Genomic DNA, 23749 nt, shown 5'->3' with positions numbered 1-23749 from the left:
CTTAGATTTCAAGAACACAACATTTAGATGTAGAACATGCCGTTGAATAGGAAATCTACGAAACACGTGCCCTAAAGCCAAGAAGGAATCACGAAGAAAGAAGAAGATGGCTAAGCATCCCAAAGGATGGAAATTTCCCCCAAATGAAGTAAATGAGGAAGAGGATGATGAGAAGACTCCCATTCCCACTCAAAACACTCAAGAGAAAGAGGAAAAGGAGGAACTAATACAAGAACAAATCGATCTACAAGTCACTTCAACACAACTAGCAAGGATACCTGAAACAAAGGATACTAGCGACTTCAAACGGCCACATGCATCAGAAGATTCTGATTAAGGCAAGGAAAGTCCAAAAATAGAATAAGGACAACAAATTGTCATTGTATCTACCTCACCATCTCAAGGAGAATGGTGAAAGGTGGAAAAGAAGAAATTGAGAAAATTTTAACTCTTTCTTCTCATGCTTGATTATATTGTATTGAACTCATGATCATTAGTCTTTGACTAGATGATGGAATGCTATCAAGCATCTGCTATATGTAATTTTGTTTTCACTGAGAAAATTACGATTTTCCCTTTGGAAAAAATAATAATTGAAATGCGTGGTCTCATAGTTAGGAGCTCAGGAGAATCTCAACTAAGCTATTGGAATAGGTATTATCAGTCATTTATTTTATTTATGTAAATTATTACAAGTTATAAATGTTGCAGATAAATTGTTATAAGTTATACATGTTGTAGATTAAGTTAATTTATGTTCATGCTTATGATGTTTTATAAACTTGAATTTTTCATTGTTATGAAAATTAGTGAAATTATTTGAATGAGTGTAGTAGTAGTTAGAGGACCTATAGTTGGGTCTTCACACGTGATATCAGTGCCTAGATTCAAAATATGGACCCAAACTCCACTAGACCCAAATCTTCGCTAAAAGAGTTTATAACCCTCATAATTACTTGTAAGCATTTTTATTATAAAAATTATGTTGAACTGATTTCATTTAAGACTAATTTAATGATTTTTTTTTTTTCCATTTTACCGACAATTTAGAACTTCTTTCATCACTACCATGTGTATCCTTAACTACATCACTCTTGATCTTAATAACTAGCTGCCACAGAACGTTGACATATCCTTTGCATGGGCCTTTGCTTCTTGCTTCTCTATGCTAAGCACTGCACATTCCCAATCTTCCACTTGATCCATTTGACTTTGCTTGAGTCTGCCTTATCAAGTGTGCAGACCTTCATTTTCTCACATAGCCCATCCAAGAGTTCCACAACCCTCAGTTCACTAACTCTTTTTGGTAGACAAACACTACCAGCTCAATAAATATCAGTCCCATAAACAACTGAAAGGTACAACCACTCGTCCCTCTTAGATTTATATGGAAATTTGTGCCCATAAATGGTACACAGCCAGAAAGGAGAGGATTTAGACCTTTATTCCATCCACACCAGTAAAGAGGAAGTCGACCCAGCTAAAAAAAAAAACACGCAAAGATGACTAAGTAGAACTTGTGTCTTCTAGTAATATAATAAGACCAACAACTAAGGGACAAACTCGGCCCACAAACTCTGCCAACAACCTCTGTAAACTCAACTCCTCAGGTACAACACTTTGACCAGCAAGGAGGATCCACACAAATCTTAAAATGTGACACTCTTAGTCAAGAATACAAGAGAATCTTGACCTCTGTTTTCTAATATGAACTCGTCCAACCATAATAGAAGATTCAACCCCATTCTTAGCATATTTGACCCCTTTAATAAATGGTAGACTTAGCTCTCAAAATATGGCTTGGAAAATAGACCCCATCTCAATAAAATCGAACCACACTTGGCTTGGTAGCTTAGCTTTTAATCAATCACTTTACCTTCATGTTGACCCCTTGAGTCCAAGCGATGTCACATATCCAAGTGATTTTTTGGATTTTCATTAGTAAGTGCATCCTCCAGCTCCACAACGATTGCTTTACAAGATGCGCATTTATCATCTACAATGGCAATGGGGTGTGCAATGTAGATAAGAAGCATGAACAACATCTCCATTGACCTGGATCTACCCATATCTTTGCCCTGCAATCTACTTTTGTGCCGCTTGAAGCCCTTGAACAAACTTAACAAATTCAAGTGATTTTTAAACTATTTGCTACATAGACATGAATAACATCCTATAGCATTATAATTCCTCATTAGATTGTAGAATGACTAGTATGCCAATAAAGGAAGACTACCAGTTAAACAACAACAAAATAAAATGACATTTTAAATCAATCTTCTGTTGGAAAGCTTGTATTTTGGACCTAAACTAAGAAAGATAGATTCAGACTTTGATAAGAAAGATATATTTAGACATGGAAACTCGCTTGTTTAGTTCAAGTTCTAGAAAATTAATTACAATGGAGTATTAAAATCATGAACTTGGTACAATTACACAGCCAATATATATGATTTACAATGTTATAGCACAAGGCCAATGTTAATTTTTGACCCTTTTATAGTCCAAAATGCAGTTTTTCATATTTGGTTTACAATTACAATAGGCAGTCTTGGTAGCATTATACATACTCAACTGAATTGTGCACATCTCTTTGACTGAAGATTTCACGAGGCCTCAGGTGGGAATGCATCAAATGATGCCTCCATCCAAATGATTTCCTTTCTAATTCAGAACATGGTGACTATTATATAATCCATAAAATGAAATTAGAGCCCCGATATGAAATAATAGGAATAACTTAAAAAGTTCCTTGTATAAGGGTAACAAAGTTACGTGTGAGAAATTAGAGGACACACTTGATATATGAAGCATGCACTAAGTAGTGATATTCATGACATCCCAATTAAATGATCCTACCATCCAAAGTAAAAATTATCTAGATGTATTGATTTAAGACCTTGCAATCATCCCGTAGTGTATATTACAACTTAAAGTGAACGCTAAAAATAAGTATCAAATGTATCAATTTCGAAAAGGTTGGAAAATTCCCTTTTGTGCATCATAAAACCACTTGCACAGGAAGACCGGTTGAAATGCAGTAATCCCATGCCCTCCATAACCACCCATCCCCAAAGATGTAGGGACTTGGCTTGACCCACCATGCATACCTCCATGAGAAGAGGGACCCGGGTTCATAGAAGACAGATTCATTGGATGATTCATGGAACTACCAGGAATCCCACTAGGGTTTGGGTGGCCTCCGAGACTAGATAAAGCAGAATTTCCTAACCGATGATGACTCAAACCCTAATGTGCAGATATTCCTATTGGATTGAAACCCTGGTTAACCCCGGGCGTCAGATTCACAAAACCATGCCCCATACCACCATACTGCATTCCAAGGTTCGAAGGTATTACATTTCCGGGCTGATTTAAGCCATTGATATTAGACCCATTTGGTTCCCCAAGAACATTAATGCCGCCGGGCTTCAGCTTCTGTGCTTTGCCGGCCATCTTACACAACATCTGATGCCCATCGATAGTCTTCATGGCTCCTCCAATGCACGATTAGTTGCTTCCACCGACTTGAAAATAAAAATCGCAAAACCCCTCGACCTACCCATCTGCTTATCAAACCCTAGTGGCCCCTCTTCGATCTCCCCATAATGAGAAAAGAGTTTCAACAAGTGATTTGCTACCATGTCCATGGGAACATTCGCAACATAGATTTTGAAGGCAGAGACATCAGCCGCCAGTTGGGTAGGCTGCGATCCAGCATGGTCCAAATGACTGACGGTCATGCGGCCATTGTTCTTCTTGCTGGGCTCCTTTAGGGCATTAAGAGCACCATCCATGTGCTTGAAAGTAAAGAATTCATAACCCTTACTCTTACCAATGTTCTCGTCCATAATAACGATGAATTCCTTCAGCTCCCCAAACTAGGAAAAGAGGGCCTTGAGAGACTCTGTATTTGTATCCCAACCAAGGCCACAGATGAATAACTTTCTCTGCGCAGGATCCTTGTCTACAATGGCGCACACCTACTCTAATATGTCTAGGTGTTGTGTCGCCGCCTCCTGCAGAATATCCAATAGTTGCTCTTGAGTGAAGGGTTCCAAAATTTTCTGAGCATCTTCCACGACTATATCGACCATGCCATCTTCAGAGAAATGGTAGTAAGCAAGCAAGCAACACGAAAAACCTATTCAAATGTGTGTTGTTGGATGCATTTGAAACCCACACATTTCAATGGAATTTAGTGGATGTCAGTGACGGGTGCCAATACACCACGCCATCTTCACACAACTTGCGAAATGTGAGCAAGCCAACATTATGAACACCCTTCAAATCTGTAGGTCCTGAAAATTAGACACAGATATGACAAATGGCATCTTTATCCTATGGAACTAATGCCTTTGGAAATACGCACCCTTACTTGTTTAATGAAGTATTTTCAATTTTTTTAATGTCATCCCATAAACTCTGGAAAGCCCTATTTATCACTTCTTACCAACCTCTAAAACCTCTCCCATGGTCTTTGGTAACATTGGCATTAATACACTTTTGGCGTGGAGTACCGTATTGGGTTTTTGTCTGCAGGGTTTTGTGATCATGGGAACCTAGTTGTGTGCAATTTTTTGGTAAGTAATGAAGTTTGGTAGTGGAGAACGGATGAAGGTCTTGGAAGAGTTATTGCAGCAGGTGGGAGGCTTTGGTGTTATCGATGGAGGCCTCCCCACACAGTTAGAGTCCCATGGTGCTGATCTCAATGATCCTTTATGGAATGACAGGTGTTTGATTGAATCTCCTCATCTCATCCAGGAGGTAATTTTGCACTTATTTGGGTCTTCGATATAATGGGTTGCTTTAATTTTATACATTTTAAGTATAGTTGGGTGCACTTCTATGTCCAAACATGGTATAGCATTGAATGACACATTACATGCATTACAATTTGAAATGTTCAATTTTTTCAATTTTTATATTTAGTCTTGCAGACATCAATGGGAGAATGACCATGATTTTACAGTAATTAAAAAAGTGGAGGAGCCAACCAGTCATTAATTAGATTGAAGGGCAAGCAATAATCACCTAACAATGTAAACATTTAGTGTTGTATATGTTGGCATATGTATCGTTGAATGTTGCGGTGTTGCATTGACCATTAGATGCTACAGTTCTCGGTGGATATTATTTGCCAGGTTTAAGTACTAAATAGAAGAATCTTGTTTGATCTTCTGCTTGTTCTTTGGCATCAGCAAGCATGCCATCATCAGTGTCACTGTTTGACTCATTCGTAACTTCAAATATGCTCAATTACACACCACCTAATCCCAACTACAACGATGCACCCACCTCTTCATTTATCTGTGAGGCATCTTCTGGACTGACATATGATCTTCTTGCTAGCCCCTTCAGATATATAGGTGATATTCCATAGTGATGTTAGGTTCTATGAACTACAAATAAATTCCTCACTCTTATATAGTAAAGCATGTTCCCATGTTTTAATGAGTAGTGATGTCAGTCTCTATGAACTACAAGTAGCTGCTTCGCTCTCCTAAGCGAAGCCTGTTCCCATTGTTCACAAAGGAATTGACAACCCGAGATAGTAGTTAATGACAAAATAACGAAGCTCTGGAAACCCATCCCTTTGCAGCCTCCACTAACCAATGAGGTTCTCCTAAGCTATGGGAAATCAATTCTCTATTAAATCAGATGTGTTAAAGAGGCCATTGAGTTCAAAAAAATAAAAGAAACTGTTACCAAAGTCTTTTTCCCTCATCAATTGTGAATGTGTTTACAATAATTGCTTTGAATTCCTCGTTTGCCTCTATATAATCATCAAAGGCACTCTCCCAAGCCTCTCCACACACCATTATAGGATTAAGTGTATAGACAACCATGTGAAATGGTGTGGCATGTGGTCCTAACTCCTCTAAATGATGTGTTGATAATGTTATTTGTAGAACTCAGCATAAGGTGCCTCTCATGAATGGTATCTCTATCTTATTCCCATATGGTCTTGTAAATCTCCCGAAAACTAAGAGAATCTGCATTTGTGTAATAATGTCTTCTAATATGGTAGAGTGTTACCACCACTACAATCTACTCACTAATCATCATTTAACACCCTTTGTGTCACACTCTGCCCCTTCAATGTTAGAACATATAAATCTAAAAAACCTTCATGAGTTCCATAAGTCACACTTGATGAAGGATTTATATATAAAAAGATATAAAGCTCTGTGAATGGCATTCATCTGCCTAGCCTTTTAGAATCATGTTATTACATTAGTTGCTTTATTAGTCTTATCCATATCATTTTTTTTTTCTTCACAATATTGAATAAAGAGTTATTCCTTTTTAAATCAAGGTTCAGTGCTAGATGGTGTTTGTTAACCCTAACCAAGCATGCTGCACATGGAGTATTGATGTTTTTTTTTGCATATCTTGTTACCAAAGGCGCTTATATAAGTGACTATCAATTAACATCTTCTTTATACTAAGCTTGCAATCGTAGGATTATTTGATGGAGCTTAATGCTTTTATTGAGGGAAGTCATGGTTTGTGGTTACATTCTGCTTGATACTTCCCTCATGACATTGTTGATCACCTCTGGTAAGTATTGAGGTGTCTTAAGGAAAGTTGTTCTTATGTGCACTTACCTAGTCTCGTTACCCTCGAAATCACATAACCATGGGGGTTTGTTACTATGATTTATTATTGACATCCCATGTTAGATAATGCACATTATATCCTTGGTTGGCGTCATCATTTCTTGTTTAGAGGCTTGCATCTAGCACATATGGTGTTTGAAATGTGATTGAGGGCCTTGCATAACATTTCTCAAACATTTGATTTACCCTTAGCACATTTATGATGAGGGATATCCATCAACTAAGAGTTTCCTTAAATATTGTTGGTTAATTATTGCTCCTTAACATAGTGAATTAGTTGTTGGGCATGTTTGCATGTGTTCATAGGGTTTCACTTGTATTATTGTTGCATGCTTTTGATTGGTGAACCTTGAAGTACTGCACCCACCCTTTGTTGCATAATTGATGTCCCTTTTGGTGGATGTCTTGATGACATGGAAGAGTGGTTGTGATTTGTTAGAAGAATGCCAATGGATATTTATAGTTTGGCTATGATGTGGCATGTTGTGATTAGTTATTTTCTTGATAGAGGAAATCACTCCCCTCATTTGGCATCTTCTCATGCATTTGGAGGCATTCATACCTTGCTTGGGTGGTCTTCTATATTGACACCCATGGTTTTGGTCACTTGGTATGTTATTTCACATTGTATCATATAGTTGCTCTTGGTTTGGGAAGATCCTTTATTACTATATTGGAGAGTGTCCTAGCCTCATTACACAATCTCTTAGGGTGAACTATTTATCATATTCCTTGGAGGAGAGGTGTTGGTACATGTGCATTTAACCACTTTGGCACATTGATTGAGGACACCCCACTTCTTTGAGGAGGTTATAACAACTTTATGGACAATTGTGGCACATGTTTCTGTGAGATTACTATTTATGGCCAATTTGGTTGATCCTGGGAGATAATTCCCTAACATCTTTATACTATTTCCATTTGGAGGAGTTACGTTGTTTATCTACAAGACTCTAATTACCTTGGCATATTCTTTGAATTCACTCCACTTGAAAAGGTGGTCATGACCATTATTTGCAAATATTTTTTTTATGGATTACTCTTGAAGGATGAGTTGCTCTCTTCTTGGAGAAACAACCTTAACATCTTCTATTTTGGCCATATATTTGGTATCTCTAGGCGGCTAACTACCTTGTCTAAGAGACTGCTCCCATTTTGGCATGAGTATTTATAGGTGAAGTTATCTAGCTACATGGGTTACCCACAAAGATCATTTTGATAGGGACTCTCGCTTTACATATACATTTTGGACAAGTTTGCGGTTAGTGTTGGGGACTTAGTTAAACCTTAGCACTACATATCATCTATAAATAAATGGAAAGACTGAAAGAGAAAATCAGGTTATAGAAGATATGCTTATAATGTATGTCATGGATAATTAGACTCAGTGGGAAGAGTACTTACCATTGGTAGAGTTTTCCTATAATAACAATTACCACAATTCAATTAGGATGCCTCCTTATCAAGCTCTCTATGGGAGGCCATGCAAGACACCATTGAGTCGACGAAAGGATGGAAGACACAATAATAGTCACGATAAGATTGTTTCAGAAAAATGGAGGAATAGGTAAGATAGATTCAATGAAGTTTAAAGGAAGCACCAGATAGGAAAAATAGTTATGTTGATGCACATAGTACCGATCGAAGTTTTAAAGTGGGGGACCGAGCTTTTACTTTTATTTTTTTAGTTATTCCTAACACTATTCAGTTTGAGAAAGGTATGAAGTTACCACCTTGATTTATAGGAACTATTTGAATCAAAGAGAAAATTGGACCAGTGTCGTATTGTCTTGTACTACCACCCCACTTGCATAAAAATCATGATGTTTTTATGTATCTGTCCTATAAAATTATGTTTTTGATGAATCCCACAAAATCGACTAGAGGGAATTATAGGTCTCAGACGTAGGAACCATAACAATTTGATCAAACCAGTATGCATATTATACCATAGGGTTCGATAGCTCAGGCATCACTTGGTGGACCAAGTTAAGATACAATGGGACAAGTCTAACCCAAGATTTGCTACCCGGGAGGACACAAAGGCTATATGTCGCAATTACCCCTCACATTTGACCATTTATGATGTCCATTTTGACTTAGATAGCTACCTATGCTAATGTTCTATTTGCATTTCCATGTTATTTATTGATGAACGCTATGTAATATTGATGCATTTAGTTAGACAAATGAAACTACTTATATAAATCATTAGATAGATTAGGTATTGATGATTGAAATTTTTGATGTATGACCTAATGTATGACTTACTTGGTTATGATTTATCTAGTGCATGACTTATCAAAGTTATTGTTGTTTCATGTATGGCTTAAGTAGATATGATTTATCTAATGAATGACTTAGTGAAATTATGATTTATCTAATGTAAGATTTATTTCTAGTATGAAATACAAAATTGACACGTGGATACTAGACTTAATAATATGATGTTTAAGATCATGTATCTATATCTATTTTGTTGTTATATATATGCATGGATGAGAACTAACCTGCAGATTGGAAAGAACTATATGATAACCAAGATCTACTCTTCCATTGGGGAAGGTCGAGACATCCAATGAGGAATGGTATGATGTACATTGTTATATTACATTTGGTATCTACTTGATATGCACTCTTATGATATGGGTAAAATGTAAATGGCAAGTGACAAGACTACCTGACTGGATTATTCGATGACAATTATCCAACCAACACTTTAGTGTGGTCCATATTAGGGTGTTGGCCCTAGTTGTAAGGAGGGGTGGAGGCATTTCCCACCGTGTAACCTCCAAACCTAGAATCATGGGAGGGCAGTGATGGACACACTCCCCTAGATGTGTGATGACGATTACCAGTTGCCTGCTAGGGAAGTTAGGTTGATATAGTTGACGCTTCCGCCATATTGGTTTTATCAGTGGTTAGATTGTTATAGCTGATGCCATAGTATATAATAGCAGAGGATGGATAGGGTAGGAACAGGAGTAGGTTAGGAAGGATAGGAGGATATAGATTAGTTGGAGACTCTTGATGGGAAGTAGTATCATTTTCTGACTTATTAAATTTTACTACTATAAATCTCTCTCTATTTTGTTATGCCTTATTGTCGAACTTCTTTCGAACTCCTTGTATCCTTTTCACTCTAACTTCGGGACAAAGTTTTTTGAAGGAGGGGCATATGTAATGCCCTACTTAATATTATCATCCAAATTTTATTAGTGTTTAAATTACCTAAAAATATTGACTTATAATTATCAAGAAATATTGGTAGATACCTATATTTGTGAAACTGTAATTTTATTTAGTGATATAAATTTTATTATTGTTATTATTCAATTCCCAACTTGTCTTCCCAAATTTAATTTTGGATAGGATATGTTCTCCTTCCATTTATTCCAAATTAAATATCCATATCCCAAGGTGTCTTCTCAAAATCTACTTGGGAGAAGATATGGTCTTCTCCAATTAATTTCCAAATTAAATATTCATATCTTATCCCCAATATGTCATCTCAAATCTACTTGAACAAGATATGGTAAGAAAAGTCAAGGATACTAAATGAAAGGATGAGGGGGTAGTCATAAAATTAATGATAGGTGGTTGAAGTGGATGGGAGGAAGAGACATAAAAGGGGAAGGATGATGAGATGAGAAGGGGGAATCCTTGGTCTTGGCTTTGTTTTGGAGGATTTTTCTTTGAGGGAGGAATGTGGAGAAAGTGAAGGGAGAGAATGGAGAGATAAAGATGGGATATAAAACTTGGATCTGGAGAGTTTTTGTTAAACTTGGACACATTACGTCTGGTTGGACTTGGGCTCGGAGGGCTAGGGAACCTTTGGAGGTTCTTTGGGCTAGGAATTATTTTCTAGTTGGTTGGGAGGCAAAGCCAGTCAGGCAGTCAAGAGGAGCATCCCAACAGAGTCAGGAGCTTAGGAGAATCTCAACTAAGCTATTGGAACAAGTATTATCAGTCATTTATTTTATTTATGTAAATTATTACAAGTTATACATGTTGCAGATAAATTGTTACAAGTTATACATGTTGTAGATTAAGTTAATTTATGTTCATGCTTATGATGTTTTATAACCCTGAAATTTTCCTTGTTATGAAAATTAGTGAAATTATTTGAATGAGTGTAGTATTAGTTAGAGGACCTATAGTTGGGTCCTCATAAAATGCAAAAAATAAAAAATATACCTATATACATTGAAGGATACTCTAGAATTCTACTATCAACACAATCTCCTCCTCCTCAATTATCTTCTCGTCAATTAGGTGCACCGGAATAAGAATTGATACATCAATGGTATAAGCATGTAGAAATGATGGAATTAATATAAGAGGTATGGGTATATAATGTATAGAAGTTACCTTCAGTCCATAAAATCCCATAAAGGCTTGAATTATTCATTGAAATTGTTCTCATAAAAACCGATAAAACACCTAAGGAAATACACGAGAGAAATTGAAATTCTATGGGAGACTGAAAAAGGATGCCGTGAATTAAAATTATGTGAGATATAATTGCCAAAAAACCTTGATTTTATAAAATATAAGAAACCTAGCTTAAAAAACAACCTTTTTTTAGAGATTTGGGCAAACTACTTACTAAAATAGTTGGACTCTAAAAATGAAGGCCAATTGGATGTTTGGTTATTATATAGGGAGGGAAATCCTTCTTTCTATGGATTACCCTTTTATTTTAGAGTGGGTAATGATATATGATATAATTTTTTTTATTTAATATTTTGGATAAACATTATTAATCACTATTTTGATATAAAAATTCACCGCCTCAAAATTTTGAACCCTCAAATTTTAGCCATGGGAAAAAATTTTACCCTAAAAATTTCAATGCATTAATCTAGAGTATAAATTTATTCCAACTAATAATAGGGCCAACAAAGGTGTTGTAGAAAAATGTAGACTTAAAGAATCAGACAAAAACATCTAAGTTTTCTTCAGTGAACATAAACACAACACCACCAATATGGATGCCACAAATTAAAATGAAAGTCTATTCTACTCCAATAGTTAGATACAAAAATTATAATAATGGAATATGGTAATATATATAATGGTGAAATTATAATTTCCAATCTTTTGACCAAAATTGAGAATTTTAATACTATTACTTCAAATCCCAAAACCAAAATCGATACTTTTTGAACCAAAATTTATTACACTTCCCAAAAATGAACCAATAAAATCAAGAGGGAAAGGATTCTCGAGAAAATGCAATGTAAAAAAACATAAAACACAATGAGAAGAGTTACCTATAACACTATGTGTGGACTATTGAATTTTAACTTCAAATAATATGATAGTTTGCAAACAAGTCTCCTATATTACATATGACTATTATGATTATCATTGAGCATATGGAAACAAAGAAAATAGAAAAAATATTATTGAATTATTAAATGGGATCCGATCTCTCAAAATTAATCCCAATATCATGCTATAATGGCCAACGAAAGCGAGAATCTCATTGTAATCCAAATGAGGAGGGAAAATTAGCTACCCAAATCCCCACTTTTGCAAAATTGGGGTGAATGGAAAGTTGTAGCTCTTTAGGGCCTAACTTTTTATTTTATTTTTTTAGATAATGCAAACATAATATATAATAAAGTTATAATTTATTTCATTTTTATGTCTTTTTTAGCCCACGAAATGAGAGGGTTATCCTGTTTTGATGTTTACCATCTATTGATGTCAATTTGTACTTACCATTAATTTTATTTATATGGCTTTCATAGTTTATCTTAATTTAATTTGAATGTATTATTGTTTTTATTTTTATTTATTTTTTATTTTTTATTTTATTTTATTTAAATTGGAAATAAATACCAAAATAGATATGACTATTGTTATGCTAATAGACAAAGTAGATATTCCATAGTAATAACTTAATTATTATGTTGGTGGCAGAAATTTAACTTCCATGGAATATGCTGGAATATCCATAGTAGTAATGATACATGATAATAAAATTTGTGTGCAATTTAGGTATGATCTTTTAATTAATTTATCTCAAATTAATTTATTTGACAAAATGTCATATCAATACAAGTCACATTGAGAATGCGGTATTGATAAACCATGGTATTAGCACATGGTAAGAAGAGTTATTTACAATTTAAGAGTATCCACGGGAAGTGGGAGTGGATCTACAAGGCTAAAAATATTGTTATATGTTATATAACTCTTATATTAATTACTTTTATAATAATAATTAAGTTATACTTCAGTTAAATTTTATGATTTTTTTAATGTGGACAATGTCACATGTATAATGGGTTTAGAGTTTTGATTGTTATCACACAACCCTTGTTATAATAAAACAAATTAATTATTTTATAGTTAAAAATATTTTAGATATAGTATATTTTAATTCAATTTTGAAACCATTTTTTAATTAAATTGAAAATGAAAATGTGTCAAAACTACATTTTAAATAAATATCAACTCTCTATGCATGGCTAATATAAAAAATAATCCTAGCATCCATCTATTAGTCATTAACGATTAAATTAAAATTATAGAATTCCTATTCCAAGATATACAAACTTATCAACATAGTAAAATTAAGAAAGCATAAATATGTTTTCACAAATTCAATTATATGTATTTTAAATTTGTAAATTATGTTTTCCATTTTTTTTTAATGACTAATATTTATATTAATGTGCATAAATATATATTTGTAATTTTTTTTAATATTTAATTTTTTTCATTTTCTTTTTGTTTTGTCTAATCGATGGCAAGTTATATCTGGAGGCCTTTTATTGAACTCTAGTGTGATGTTGATTTCAATTTGAAGAACTTTCACTCATATGTTTAGTCTCTGAAATATTTTTCTATTAAAATTGTGCAAAATGTGAATACATTCTCATTTCTCTCTTTATGCATGGAATTTAAATATACAATTGAAAGTATAATAAAACCACAATACATATATTAATGTTTCACTAACCTCATTATTCACCAAAACCCCCCATTTAATGAATGTGAAATATGAGGGACACCTTCCATGTGATTTGGAAGAGAATGATATTGCAGTATCAAAATAAAATTTTAGATGGTTAGTGACAAATGAATAAAAATATTTTAGGAAAGAGATCAAAATATATTTAAATCTAACAAAATACACAAAATTTAATGGGAAAGGTAATCATTTTTCAATTTTCTCTAATAGGGAGATATATATTCAACAATGCACACAGTCTAATATAGGTAACACCTATATTACCACCTACTTCAACTTTTATACTAAAAATGGTCATATTTGTAGTATATAGTTACAAAAACAAATTCCTTAGTTCTTATTGTGATAAAAAAAAAACCATGAAATTGAAATATACTCTAACATGCATAAACATATATAATGAAACAAAAGAAGAATCCAATGTTTCATTTACTAAATTGTAATATAATTACATCCATGCATCGTCAATTTCCTTTCATCATTTCAAATACGAAATATCATGAAAAGTACACACCCTTAGCTTTGAGGATTGTGATCAATACAATGTCATAGAGTCTCACAACATGCCAAATTTCAATGAGCTACAACTTTATTCTCTATGGTTATTCCCCATATTTTAGTTTTATTAAACAATATCTCATGTTCTTCTTAATTTCTACTCACTTAATTTTTTTATATATCATCCATGTTATAATTTAAGGCTCCTCTTCAATAGCTTCCTCACATTTTTCCACAAGATGGATATTTGTTACCTTCAAGAATTTATAATCTTCTTGATTTTGGAGCAATGGTTGTCCTACTAAGAGCTCTTATACTATCCTTCACTACTCTCTCTATTTTCTCTCCACATACTCATGTCCCTTCCCCTTCAAGGGTTATTAAATTCGTAATGAATGAGAACTCCCCACCTTTCTTGTGTTATACATGACTACTTCAAGCATTAAATAAGATAACTTAGTACCCTGCCAAACATATGCGTGATTCACCATTTGCTCCTTTATGTGTATAAATTGATACATAATTGTTTCAAATTATTTCATTCTCATCCTTTTCCTCCTATTATTTTGAGGATAACTAGTTCTTAATATAAATATATTAGCATCTTTATGTTCCTTAATCTTACCTTTCTTCTCGGTTGTCCCACCTATCATAAGGTAAATCCTTCATTTTTCTTCCAAGTTGAAGATTCTCTAAAGAAGCTAGATGCGCAGGAAGCCCTTGCACTTCTCTATATACACCATCATTTCTTCTACAATGTCCTATCCTTTCTCCAATACATCATTATCTTCATTATGATAGCACATGAGTGCTCACCAGGAAATCTTCTTCACAGATCCATAAATCATTATTTTGCAAATTTATTCCTCACTCAAAGCCCTTGCAGTGTCGTATTGGAACTATATTATTTTTGAGAAATATCTACACTTACAAATTCATTTTATTGGAGATATTTCTCCCTTAGATAATTCCATGTGGTCATTCACTAGTTAGAGGTATCTTTGATGATGTCCAAATTTTGAATTCACACCTTATTACATCATTTTTACTAGATATTTATTTAACCCCTTCTCATATGCATTCCAACCACACAATATCATTTATGCATTAATTTGAATTTTGGATTATTCTTTGATAATAACATAATCTCAAATATGCTTTTCAACTGACCATAGTTTCCATCTAAGTACTATATGGGCTTTTTTTTTTCTTTTCTCCCTACACTCTACCTAATAAACTTGAATAAGTTGTTTACTCGCTTATATTGTGTATCTAAAATATTCCTCTTTTTTTGTAGTCATTATGATCCCCTTCAAGCCTAACTAGAAGTATTTCAACACATGCAACACCTACCCTGCCAACTTATTCAAATTAGGCATCCACTCAGAATCCACTTATATATAGAAATAAAGAGAGAAGAAACTGTGTAAATATCTCTCTGTAAGGAAAAGAAAACCACAAAGGGCAATAGACATGAATGTGTAGAAAATAAAACAATATCATGGAATTTTTCATTAATTGGAAATGAATGTTTCTAAGTGATTTAACCATTTCAAAGAAATATATCACAATAGAACTAAGATTGTTTTGTTGTAAGATGATAATTGGCCTTAGTTTTGATATGGCTCACTACATGCAAAAGTTCACTCTACAACATATTTATTTCCACACAAATAATTCTCTTATATCTAGGTTTCACAGGATAATCCCACAATCTCCACTTGGTAATTAAAATTATTTTACAATAAGTAATTTCATAAAGATAATTTTTTATCATCAACTTTTATCAAATGACCAAATAAAATCTAATAAAGCTTTAGTTTTTTAAGGGATAAGTAAATAAATATATAAACTAAATTATTTTGAAATGTAAACATAATAATTAGATAATCTTTTTATAAAATGTCATATTTTGTAAGAGATTTTTATTTTCTTTTTAATAGGAAAAAGTTTACTCTTTTATTTGTTAATCATAACACTGATTTTTAATTTCCAATATGATGTTAGTAATACTAAATAGTTACCAAGCACATTGTATGTTATTCATAGTTTTCCTACATTTATTTTTCGATTTCTTTTCATTGTGTAGATTGAGAAAAAGCTCGGGACAAGTCATGAAATGGAATTAACATTTTGAATTTGAGAGTTATGTTACTACCTTTTTCCTATGTACGCAACTATTTTCTTTTTTGAATTCACATTTGGATTTTGTACTTATTTATTTAAATCAAAAGTGAACCCTTTGACTTTTTGGAATTACCCATTGACTTTTATTATTGTTCAGGAAAAGAAAAAGCAGACAACCAAATTGCAGCAAATTGTCTTTGTGATTAGATAGAAGATGTATATTTTCTTGCCTATACAAAGCCATATCCCTCGACGTAGATGTCATGACATCACAAGGACTCTAATTCTCGTGAGTTGTGGATAAAAGCAGTGATGATCATTCTCAATTATTTTAAAAGCATGATCAATTGAACATTTGATGTAGTATAGTAGCACAGTTGGTAAGGTTCAATGATGTCAAAGGAGATGGATATGCTAATGTCAATATCGTTTTCCCAAGGTATCACACTCGAGGTAAGCAATGGATTTTTGTTAATTTGAGTTATCTTAACATTTTCCAAGCAACTGTCTTTTCCCATTTTCGTCTTAAAGAGTAGTTTACAAATGTTGTTGTGGAAGTTTCTAATATATTAAGCACATGGTACTTATATGTGTATTTCACACTACAATTGTAGGTGCATTTGGGGAAATTCCCTCACTACCTTAATGTCTAAGGAGGCTTTTGAAATACACGACAATTTTCATTTAAATGATTTAGATTGTTTTTATAATGTGAATTTTTATGATATAAATTTGTTGAAATATTTCCTTCTCGCTCCTCCTTCACCCCAATCCTTCCTATGCCTCATCCTACTCCTCCTCCTCCTCCTCCAAATTCCCCTCCAACTCCTCCACCTTCACAAATGCAACCTCCTACACCTCCTCTCCCTGCCCCTCTTCCCCCATCCCCATCCTCCCCATCTTTCTATCTACCCACCACCTCCCCCACCTCACCTTCCATATCCTCCTCCTCTCGAAGCTCTCCCCCCAACCATCTCCCCCACCTCCTCCTCCTAGTTTTTCTCCTTCTACAACTCCCCCCGGTGTCTCCTCCACCCCCCACAACCTCCTCTTCCCTCTGCCTCCTCTTCCTTCCCCAACCACCCACATCCTCTTTTTCTCCTCGCTTCCCACCCTCACTCTTTTCCTCTCCCACCCAAACCTCCCCCTCCCCTTCATCTTCCTCCTTGTCATCAGTACCACCTCCTCCTCTTCTTGCTAGTCTTCCCCACTCGACCCTCCTCCCTTCTGTCTCTTCTTCACTTCCTCCTCATTTTCCATCCCTCCTACCCCTCTTCCTCCTCCTCCATTCCTCTTCGTTATCCCCGCCTCTCTTATCTCCCTTCCACCTTCCTTATCCTCCTCATGCACTCCCTTCCTCTCCCACCCACGAACTCTTCCTCCTCCTTCTCATCCTCCACCTAAAATTTCATCTCCATGTCCTGACCATCCTGCTTGTCCCTTTCCCTCCCCTTCCTCATAGCTCCACCTTACCTCACCTCACCTCCTAGTTTGTCCTCTTTACCCTCCCCCTGGCCTCACCCTTTTACCCCCTCCACTTCCCCGACCTCTACCATTCCATCCTCCTCTTATTTCTCCTCCCCCCACCTCCCCTCACTTGCTAACCCACCTCCCTACCTCATCCTCCTCCTCCTCACTCCCTCCTCTCCCCTTACCCAACGTCCTCCTCTTGCTCCTTATCCTTCACCACCACCACCACCTCCTCCCTCCTCTCTTTCCCCCACTACTCCTTTTCCTCCACCATCTCCTCCGCCTCTTCCCCATCCCTCCCCTTGTGTTCCCACATCTTCTTATCTCTCCCCTTCAACTCCTCCTCATCCTCCTCCTCCTTTTGATCCTCCTACAACTACTCCCCACTCCTTTGTCTCCTCCACTTTTACCTCCAACTCCTCCTTGCTCCCCACTCCCTCTGCTTCCTATTTTTCCTCCAACTCCTCCTCCCACCTCAACCTCACCCTCCCCCTCATCTTCCTCATTGTCATCAGTACCCCCTCCCCCTATTCTTGATAGTCTTCCCCACTTGACCCTCCTCCCTTCTATCTCTCCTTCACTTCTTCCTCATTTTCCATCCCTCCTATCCCTCTTCCTCCTCCTCCATTCCTCTTCGCTATCCCCGCCTCTCTTATCTCCCTTCCACCTTCCTTCTCCTCCTCATGCACTCCCTTCCTCTCCTACCCACCAAATCTTCCTCCTCCTTCTCATCCTCCACCTAAACTTTCATCTCCATGTCCTAACCCTCCTCCTTGTCCTTTTCCCTCCCCTTCCTCATAGCTCCACCTTACCTCACCTCACCTCCCTATTTATCCTCTTCCCCCCTCCCCTATCCTCACCCTTTTACCTCCTCTGCTTCCCTGACCTCTACCTTTCCCTCCTCCTCCTCCTATTTCTCCTCCCCCCAGCTCCCCTCACTTGCTAACTCACCTCCCTTCTCAACCTTTGCCTTTTTACTCCTCCACTTCATCCTATCCCCTTCTCCTCATCCTCCCTCTCCTCTTACTCCTCCACATGCCTACCATGCTCCCTCTTCATCGCTTCCTCCCCCTTCTCCTCTCCTCCCCCTCATAAGAAAATGATTAAAAGAAAAGAAAAATTGCATATCATTTTATTCTCTTTATTTATAATACTTAAGGTTTTTCACATTTCTTCACAATAATAGTACATATATCAATATATACATGGTAATCTAAGAAATAATCTTAATAAAAAAATAAAATATAAATAATTAATCATATAAAATTGACAATTTGACTAATAAAATTTATATAGATAATATCAAATTTTGTTACGAAGAAGCAAACAAACTCAATATTTATTCTTAATATCAAAAGCTATATAAAATCAATATATAAATTATATAAAATCTTTAAAAACTAAAACAAGCTAAAATCTCAATTACCATAAACATGAATTCTGGAAACTTCTTAAGATACACAAAAGGAAACTTCCAAAAATCTCCACTGGTCATAGACGTAAGTACAATGTAACACCACCACGCATGTTCTATTATAATCATAATAATATTATAATCTCTCATATTCTCATTGGACCAAACAAGGTCAGCAAAAAAACAAGACTCTTTACGTATGCCAGTATGACACATGGTCATTGTCTTCATTACCTTTGTTGTTAAGATGTATTTCTAAACTATTGGTGCATTCAGTACCTTCGTTGTTAAGATGTATTTCTAATCTATTGGTGCGCTCTGTTTCACCATTATACTGAATGCAAGGGTTTATCAAAATTGTAACCCTTATTTGTGTTTATATATGAGAAGAAAATCTAATTGGCTAGCGATGGGTGAGGATCGACGAATGTTGATGAGAAAATGCTCAGACATAAAAGTATCAATAAATTCTACCCATAGTTGCCGAAAAATAATTATAAACAAGACTTTAGGTCGTTCCATGCTAACTGTGCTCCCATTTATTTCTCGCCCTGAATCAATTGGGCGTGGCCATGGTTTCCATACTTAAAGAAAACTTCACGACTGCAACGGAATGTAGCTCTGTTATCCGCCTTGAACAAAGAAGAAATCGCTTCAAAAAAATCCCATCGCTCGAATAATTATGCCTGCTCTTATAAATGCAAAATCCCATCCCTCCAATAATCCAAAAAGATAACAACTGTATTTAGAAAGCAGAATATAAACGTTAACATTTAAATTTTAGAAAAGGCCAACCAAAAAAATAAAGAGTTAAAAAAAAGGTTAAAAGTTAAATTCGAAAATGAACCGTGAATTGGTTTTTAAGTAAAAAAGAAATAATTTCAAAGTTAGAAAGACCGAATGGTCAGTGGCTCGTGAAATATAAAAAACATAACGTGAAATATAAAAAACATAATTTCAAAGTCGAAAAGGTAATGGTGAAATTTCGAAAAGCGAAGTGTCGAATTCCCAAAGTTAACTCTTAAATCCAAAATTCACAACATGTCAAATGATGTCTGGAATAATGGAATAATGAGAATGATTTTACAAAATTATTATCAAGCAATATTCAATAAAAGATTATAAATATTTTTTTATTAAATAGTAAAATTGTCAAAATAAAATTTCACATTAAGTTATATAATAAGAAAATTTCTTATTAAAATTTATAGAGTTTAATAACATTTTACATTAACAAATATAAAGTCATATAAATTAATAATACTCTTAATTAAAAATTAAAAAAATTCTAATATAAATATAAATATAAATACTTTTCTTAACATTTCCAAATCATGATATGCTAAATACTTTCCAACTTTTCCAAATATTTTTCAAATACTTTTCTTCTATTATTATTATTATTAGCCCCTGCGCCCTGTTCTATAGATTCGATGAAAGTAGGAGTGCAAGCGAAAGAGCCACCGCCACCGCCGCCGCCACCACCACCACCCGTGACCTACCAAAAAATACACTCACAGGTTGTTATTCTATTCTTGTTTGTTGTTAACCGGTAGCTTAAACACTCACAGGTTGTTAGGTTGTTATTCTATTCTTGTTTGTTGTTAACCGGTTGTTAGGTTGTTATTCTATTCTTGTTTGTTGTACCGGTAGCTCAAACACTCACAGGTTGTTATAGCTTAGAAATCAGAGTAGGGCTTCGCAGCACGCTGACTACGCCATGGCGTATATATTATATATATTTTCAATGAAATTTACCCGATTCTTGACTTGCATACTGTACAATGACCTGCATCTGGTCATGCCATGAAAAAATCAAACTTCTCTTTTTACAATTATCGAGAAAACGAAAATGCATAATTCGCTTGATTCGCTGAGCTCTGAGGTCAAAGTATCGAATCCCGGTCTATACGTATTTTTTCGCGCATCGAATCCCGGTCTATATGTTTTCTTTCGCGCATCGAATCCCGATCTATATGTTTTTTTTTCGCGCGTAGATTAAACGGGTCACAATTTTGTTCAGGAAACAATAGAATTTTTTGAATGATTTTGAGAAATTTGACAGGTGCATTGTTAAGGCACTTTTAAATGTTAAATTACTAGTTTAATTGTCTGTCTTATTTCTTTGTTATTTTTAGACATGATTATCATATACTCTCCCTAACAATACCTAATTTACAAAAATAAAACATATTAAAAAGAAAAAGAGAAAATATTTCTAAATGTTAAATGGCTGTTCAATAGCTTATCCAACAATGCCAAATTTACAAAAATAAAACAAATAAAAAGAAAAAAATATATATATTAAAAAAACCAAAAAAAAAACAAGAAAAATAGTGGATTCCAGCGAAAAATTCCCTCACTACAAATCTATCTAGAAATGGCTGAAAAATGCCAGGGTCATGAAGGAATGTTGTTTTGCAAATGTCTTCATTCTTTATTTTGATATGGTGGTAACCGAATCTTAAAGTAATGTCACTGGATCTTAAATTAATTAATGTCACTGTATCTTAAATTAATTTGTGAAAATACGTTGACCCCTGACCAAACAAATTGTCAATTCGGGGTAAAGCGTACTTATTTTTTATTCTCAATTCGGGGTAAAGGGTACTTATTTTTTATGGTCAACTTATTTAGCCGACCATAATCAATGCATAGTCTTAAGGTTTCGTTCTTCTTTCTCACAAAGAGTAAAGGGTACTATTTTTGATGGTCAGCTTATTTCGCTGACCTAAATCAATGAATAGTCTTAAGATTCCGTTTTTATTTCTCACAAATAGCACAGGGCTCCCCAAGGAGACACACTACGACGAATGTATCATTTATCCAAAAGTTCCTGACGCTACATTCTGAGTTTTGTTAACTCGAGAATGCTCATGGGGTAAGGAGCTTTCGAAACGGGAGTTCAATGGTAAAATCAATATCACCCCTATGTGGCAATCCAGGGATGGATTCAGGGAACACCCACGAAATCCTGAATTACAGAAATAGTCTCCAAATCATCTTGTTTCTGTCATTGGTGTATCCTACTTGGACAACATAAATCTAGCAGCGCTTTCTAATGCATCTTCAAAGCTGGTTGGCTGTAATAGGATGTAATTTAATGCTTTTCTTGATTCTTTGAATTTCCTTTCTCTGGCCCGACTCGCTGAGATAGCTTACAAATTTTTCTTTACAACCAACTAGGGACCAACGACCTTCCAACTAGTCCATCCCTATTAATACATTGTATGAACCTAAAGGGAGGATGTTCAGATCAACATGGATAGGTTGTCTTGAAACTATTATAGGGCACTGTTTTTGCAGACATTCTCCTTTTTGTTCCATTGGCTAGCTAAACTAACGAAGACTTCTTAAATTTACTGCGTTGCAGCTGACATTTCTCTACTGATAGACTACTTGCAAATCTATTGCAAACACCAAAACTCTAGAGGCCGGAGTTGGTATTGAGCCTTACTTTCATATTGCTTGTATCACCCTACACTATGAGTGTCACGTGTATGGGTGACGCCTTCAAAAATTTGAACACGAGTAAAACTATTTGCAAATCTATTCCAAACACCAAAATTTCAAATATCTAAATTGACAATAAAACTTACTTTCATATTACTTGTATCTTTATAATGAACAATAAAATTAAATTTTAAGCTACTAAATAAAACTAAAACCAAAACCGCACATGATACCCAAAGTTGAAAACGGACACAGCCCAAACATAAAGGACTTCAGCCCAGGAACAACGCATGCAAAATAGTAACAAATGGTTAATGATGCCAGTCAACTGAGATTGGGTTGGCACATATTGACCTGGTTGGGCTGTGCCAAGTGGCGGGACCCTCCTCGTCACATGGGAAGTTGGGGGGTGACAGTCATAGATTAAGTTTGGGTGGAAGTGGAACGCTCAGGTGGAGGACGCCTACGCTAGTGAAAATCCTTTTGTTTTCGAAAACCACAGCAATGTCAATCGTTTGACCTCACAATCGCCAGATTTTTTTTTTGGTCAATTCACACACGCATGGTACACTATAGATTCTGTGAGAACCCATGTCATTAATGACGGAATCAACCAGTGGGGTTGAAGATTGAAAGCATGATAAGATGGAAAGAGCTAATCAGCGATATATTGGGTATTTAATGCCCTCAGAGCAGCACGCGACTTAAAGCGATAACACGGGAACGGGCAAATTCGACATTAAATAATATTTGACCGCTCCCGTGTTATCAGCCTAAATGGCGTGCTGCTCTGAAGTCATTAAATACCCAATATATGGCTGGTTAGCTCCAGCCTGATAAGATACCCTATTCTATAAATAGGGAGGCGAGCCATTGGAGTGCGTGGATTCTTAATACTTTCGGCGAGAAACCGGCGCACAGAAGCCAACCCAGCCAGGCAATTCCTATTTCCACCTCCATAGCAAAGTTAATGCTATGGAGGGTACCTCTGGCAGAGTCTCACAGAGCACGGCGACGGCATGGACCATACCTTTCCGGCTGCGAATACATATATGTCCATACATGCTTATACACGATGATTGGTTTTCCGGCGATTCCATAGCGCTCCGGCAGGTTCCACTGCTGCTCCCGCTTTGACATGCAGCGCCGTTTCAACTTAGCGGCTTTAATGTACAT

The 23749-nt window shown here is 35.4% G+C and overlaps 1 pseudogene; it reads right to left on the bottom strand.

Annotated features, from left to right (window-relative positions):
- Positions 1-2964: 2964 nt before the first annotated feature.
- On the bottom strand, positions 2965-23749 carry LOC149166575 (uncharacterized; annotated as a pseudogene).

The sequence above is a fragment of the Pinus tabuliformis genome, chromosome 5_1 (genome assembly GCF_031772625.1).
Source record: "Pinus tabuliformis cultivar Carrire ecotype Pingquan chromosome 5_1, CPIR1, whole genome shotgun sequence".
Lineage (NCBI taxonomy): Eukaryota > Viridiplantae > Streptophyta > Pinopsida > Pinales > Pinaceae > Pinus > Pinus tabuliformis.
The sequence above is the reverse complement of the archived record's forward strand: the minus strand, read 5'-3'. Positions and strand labels throughout refer to the sequence as shown.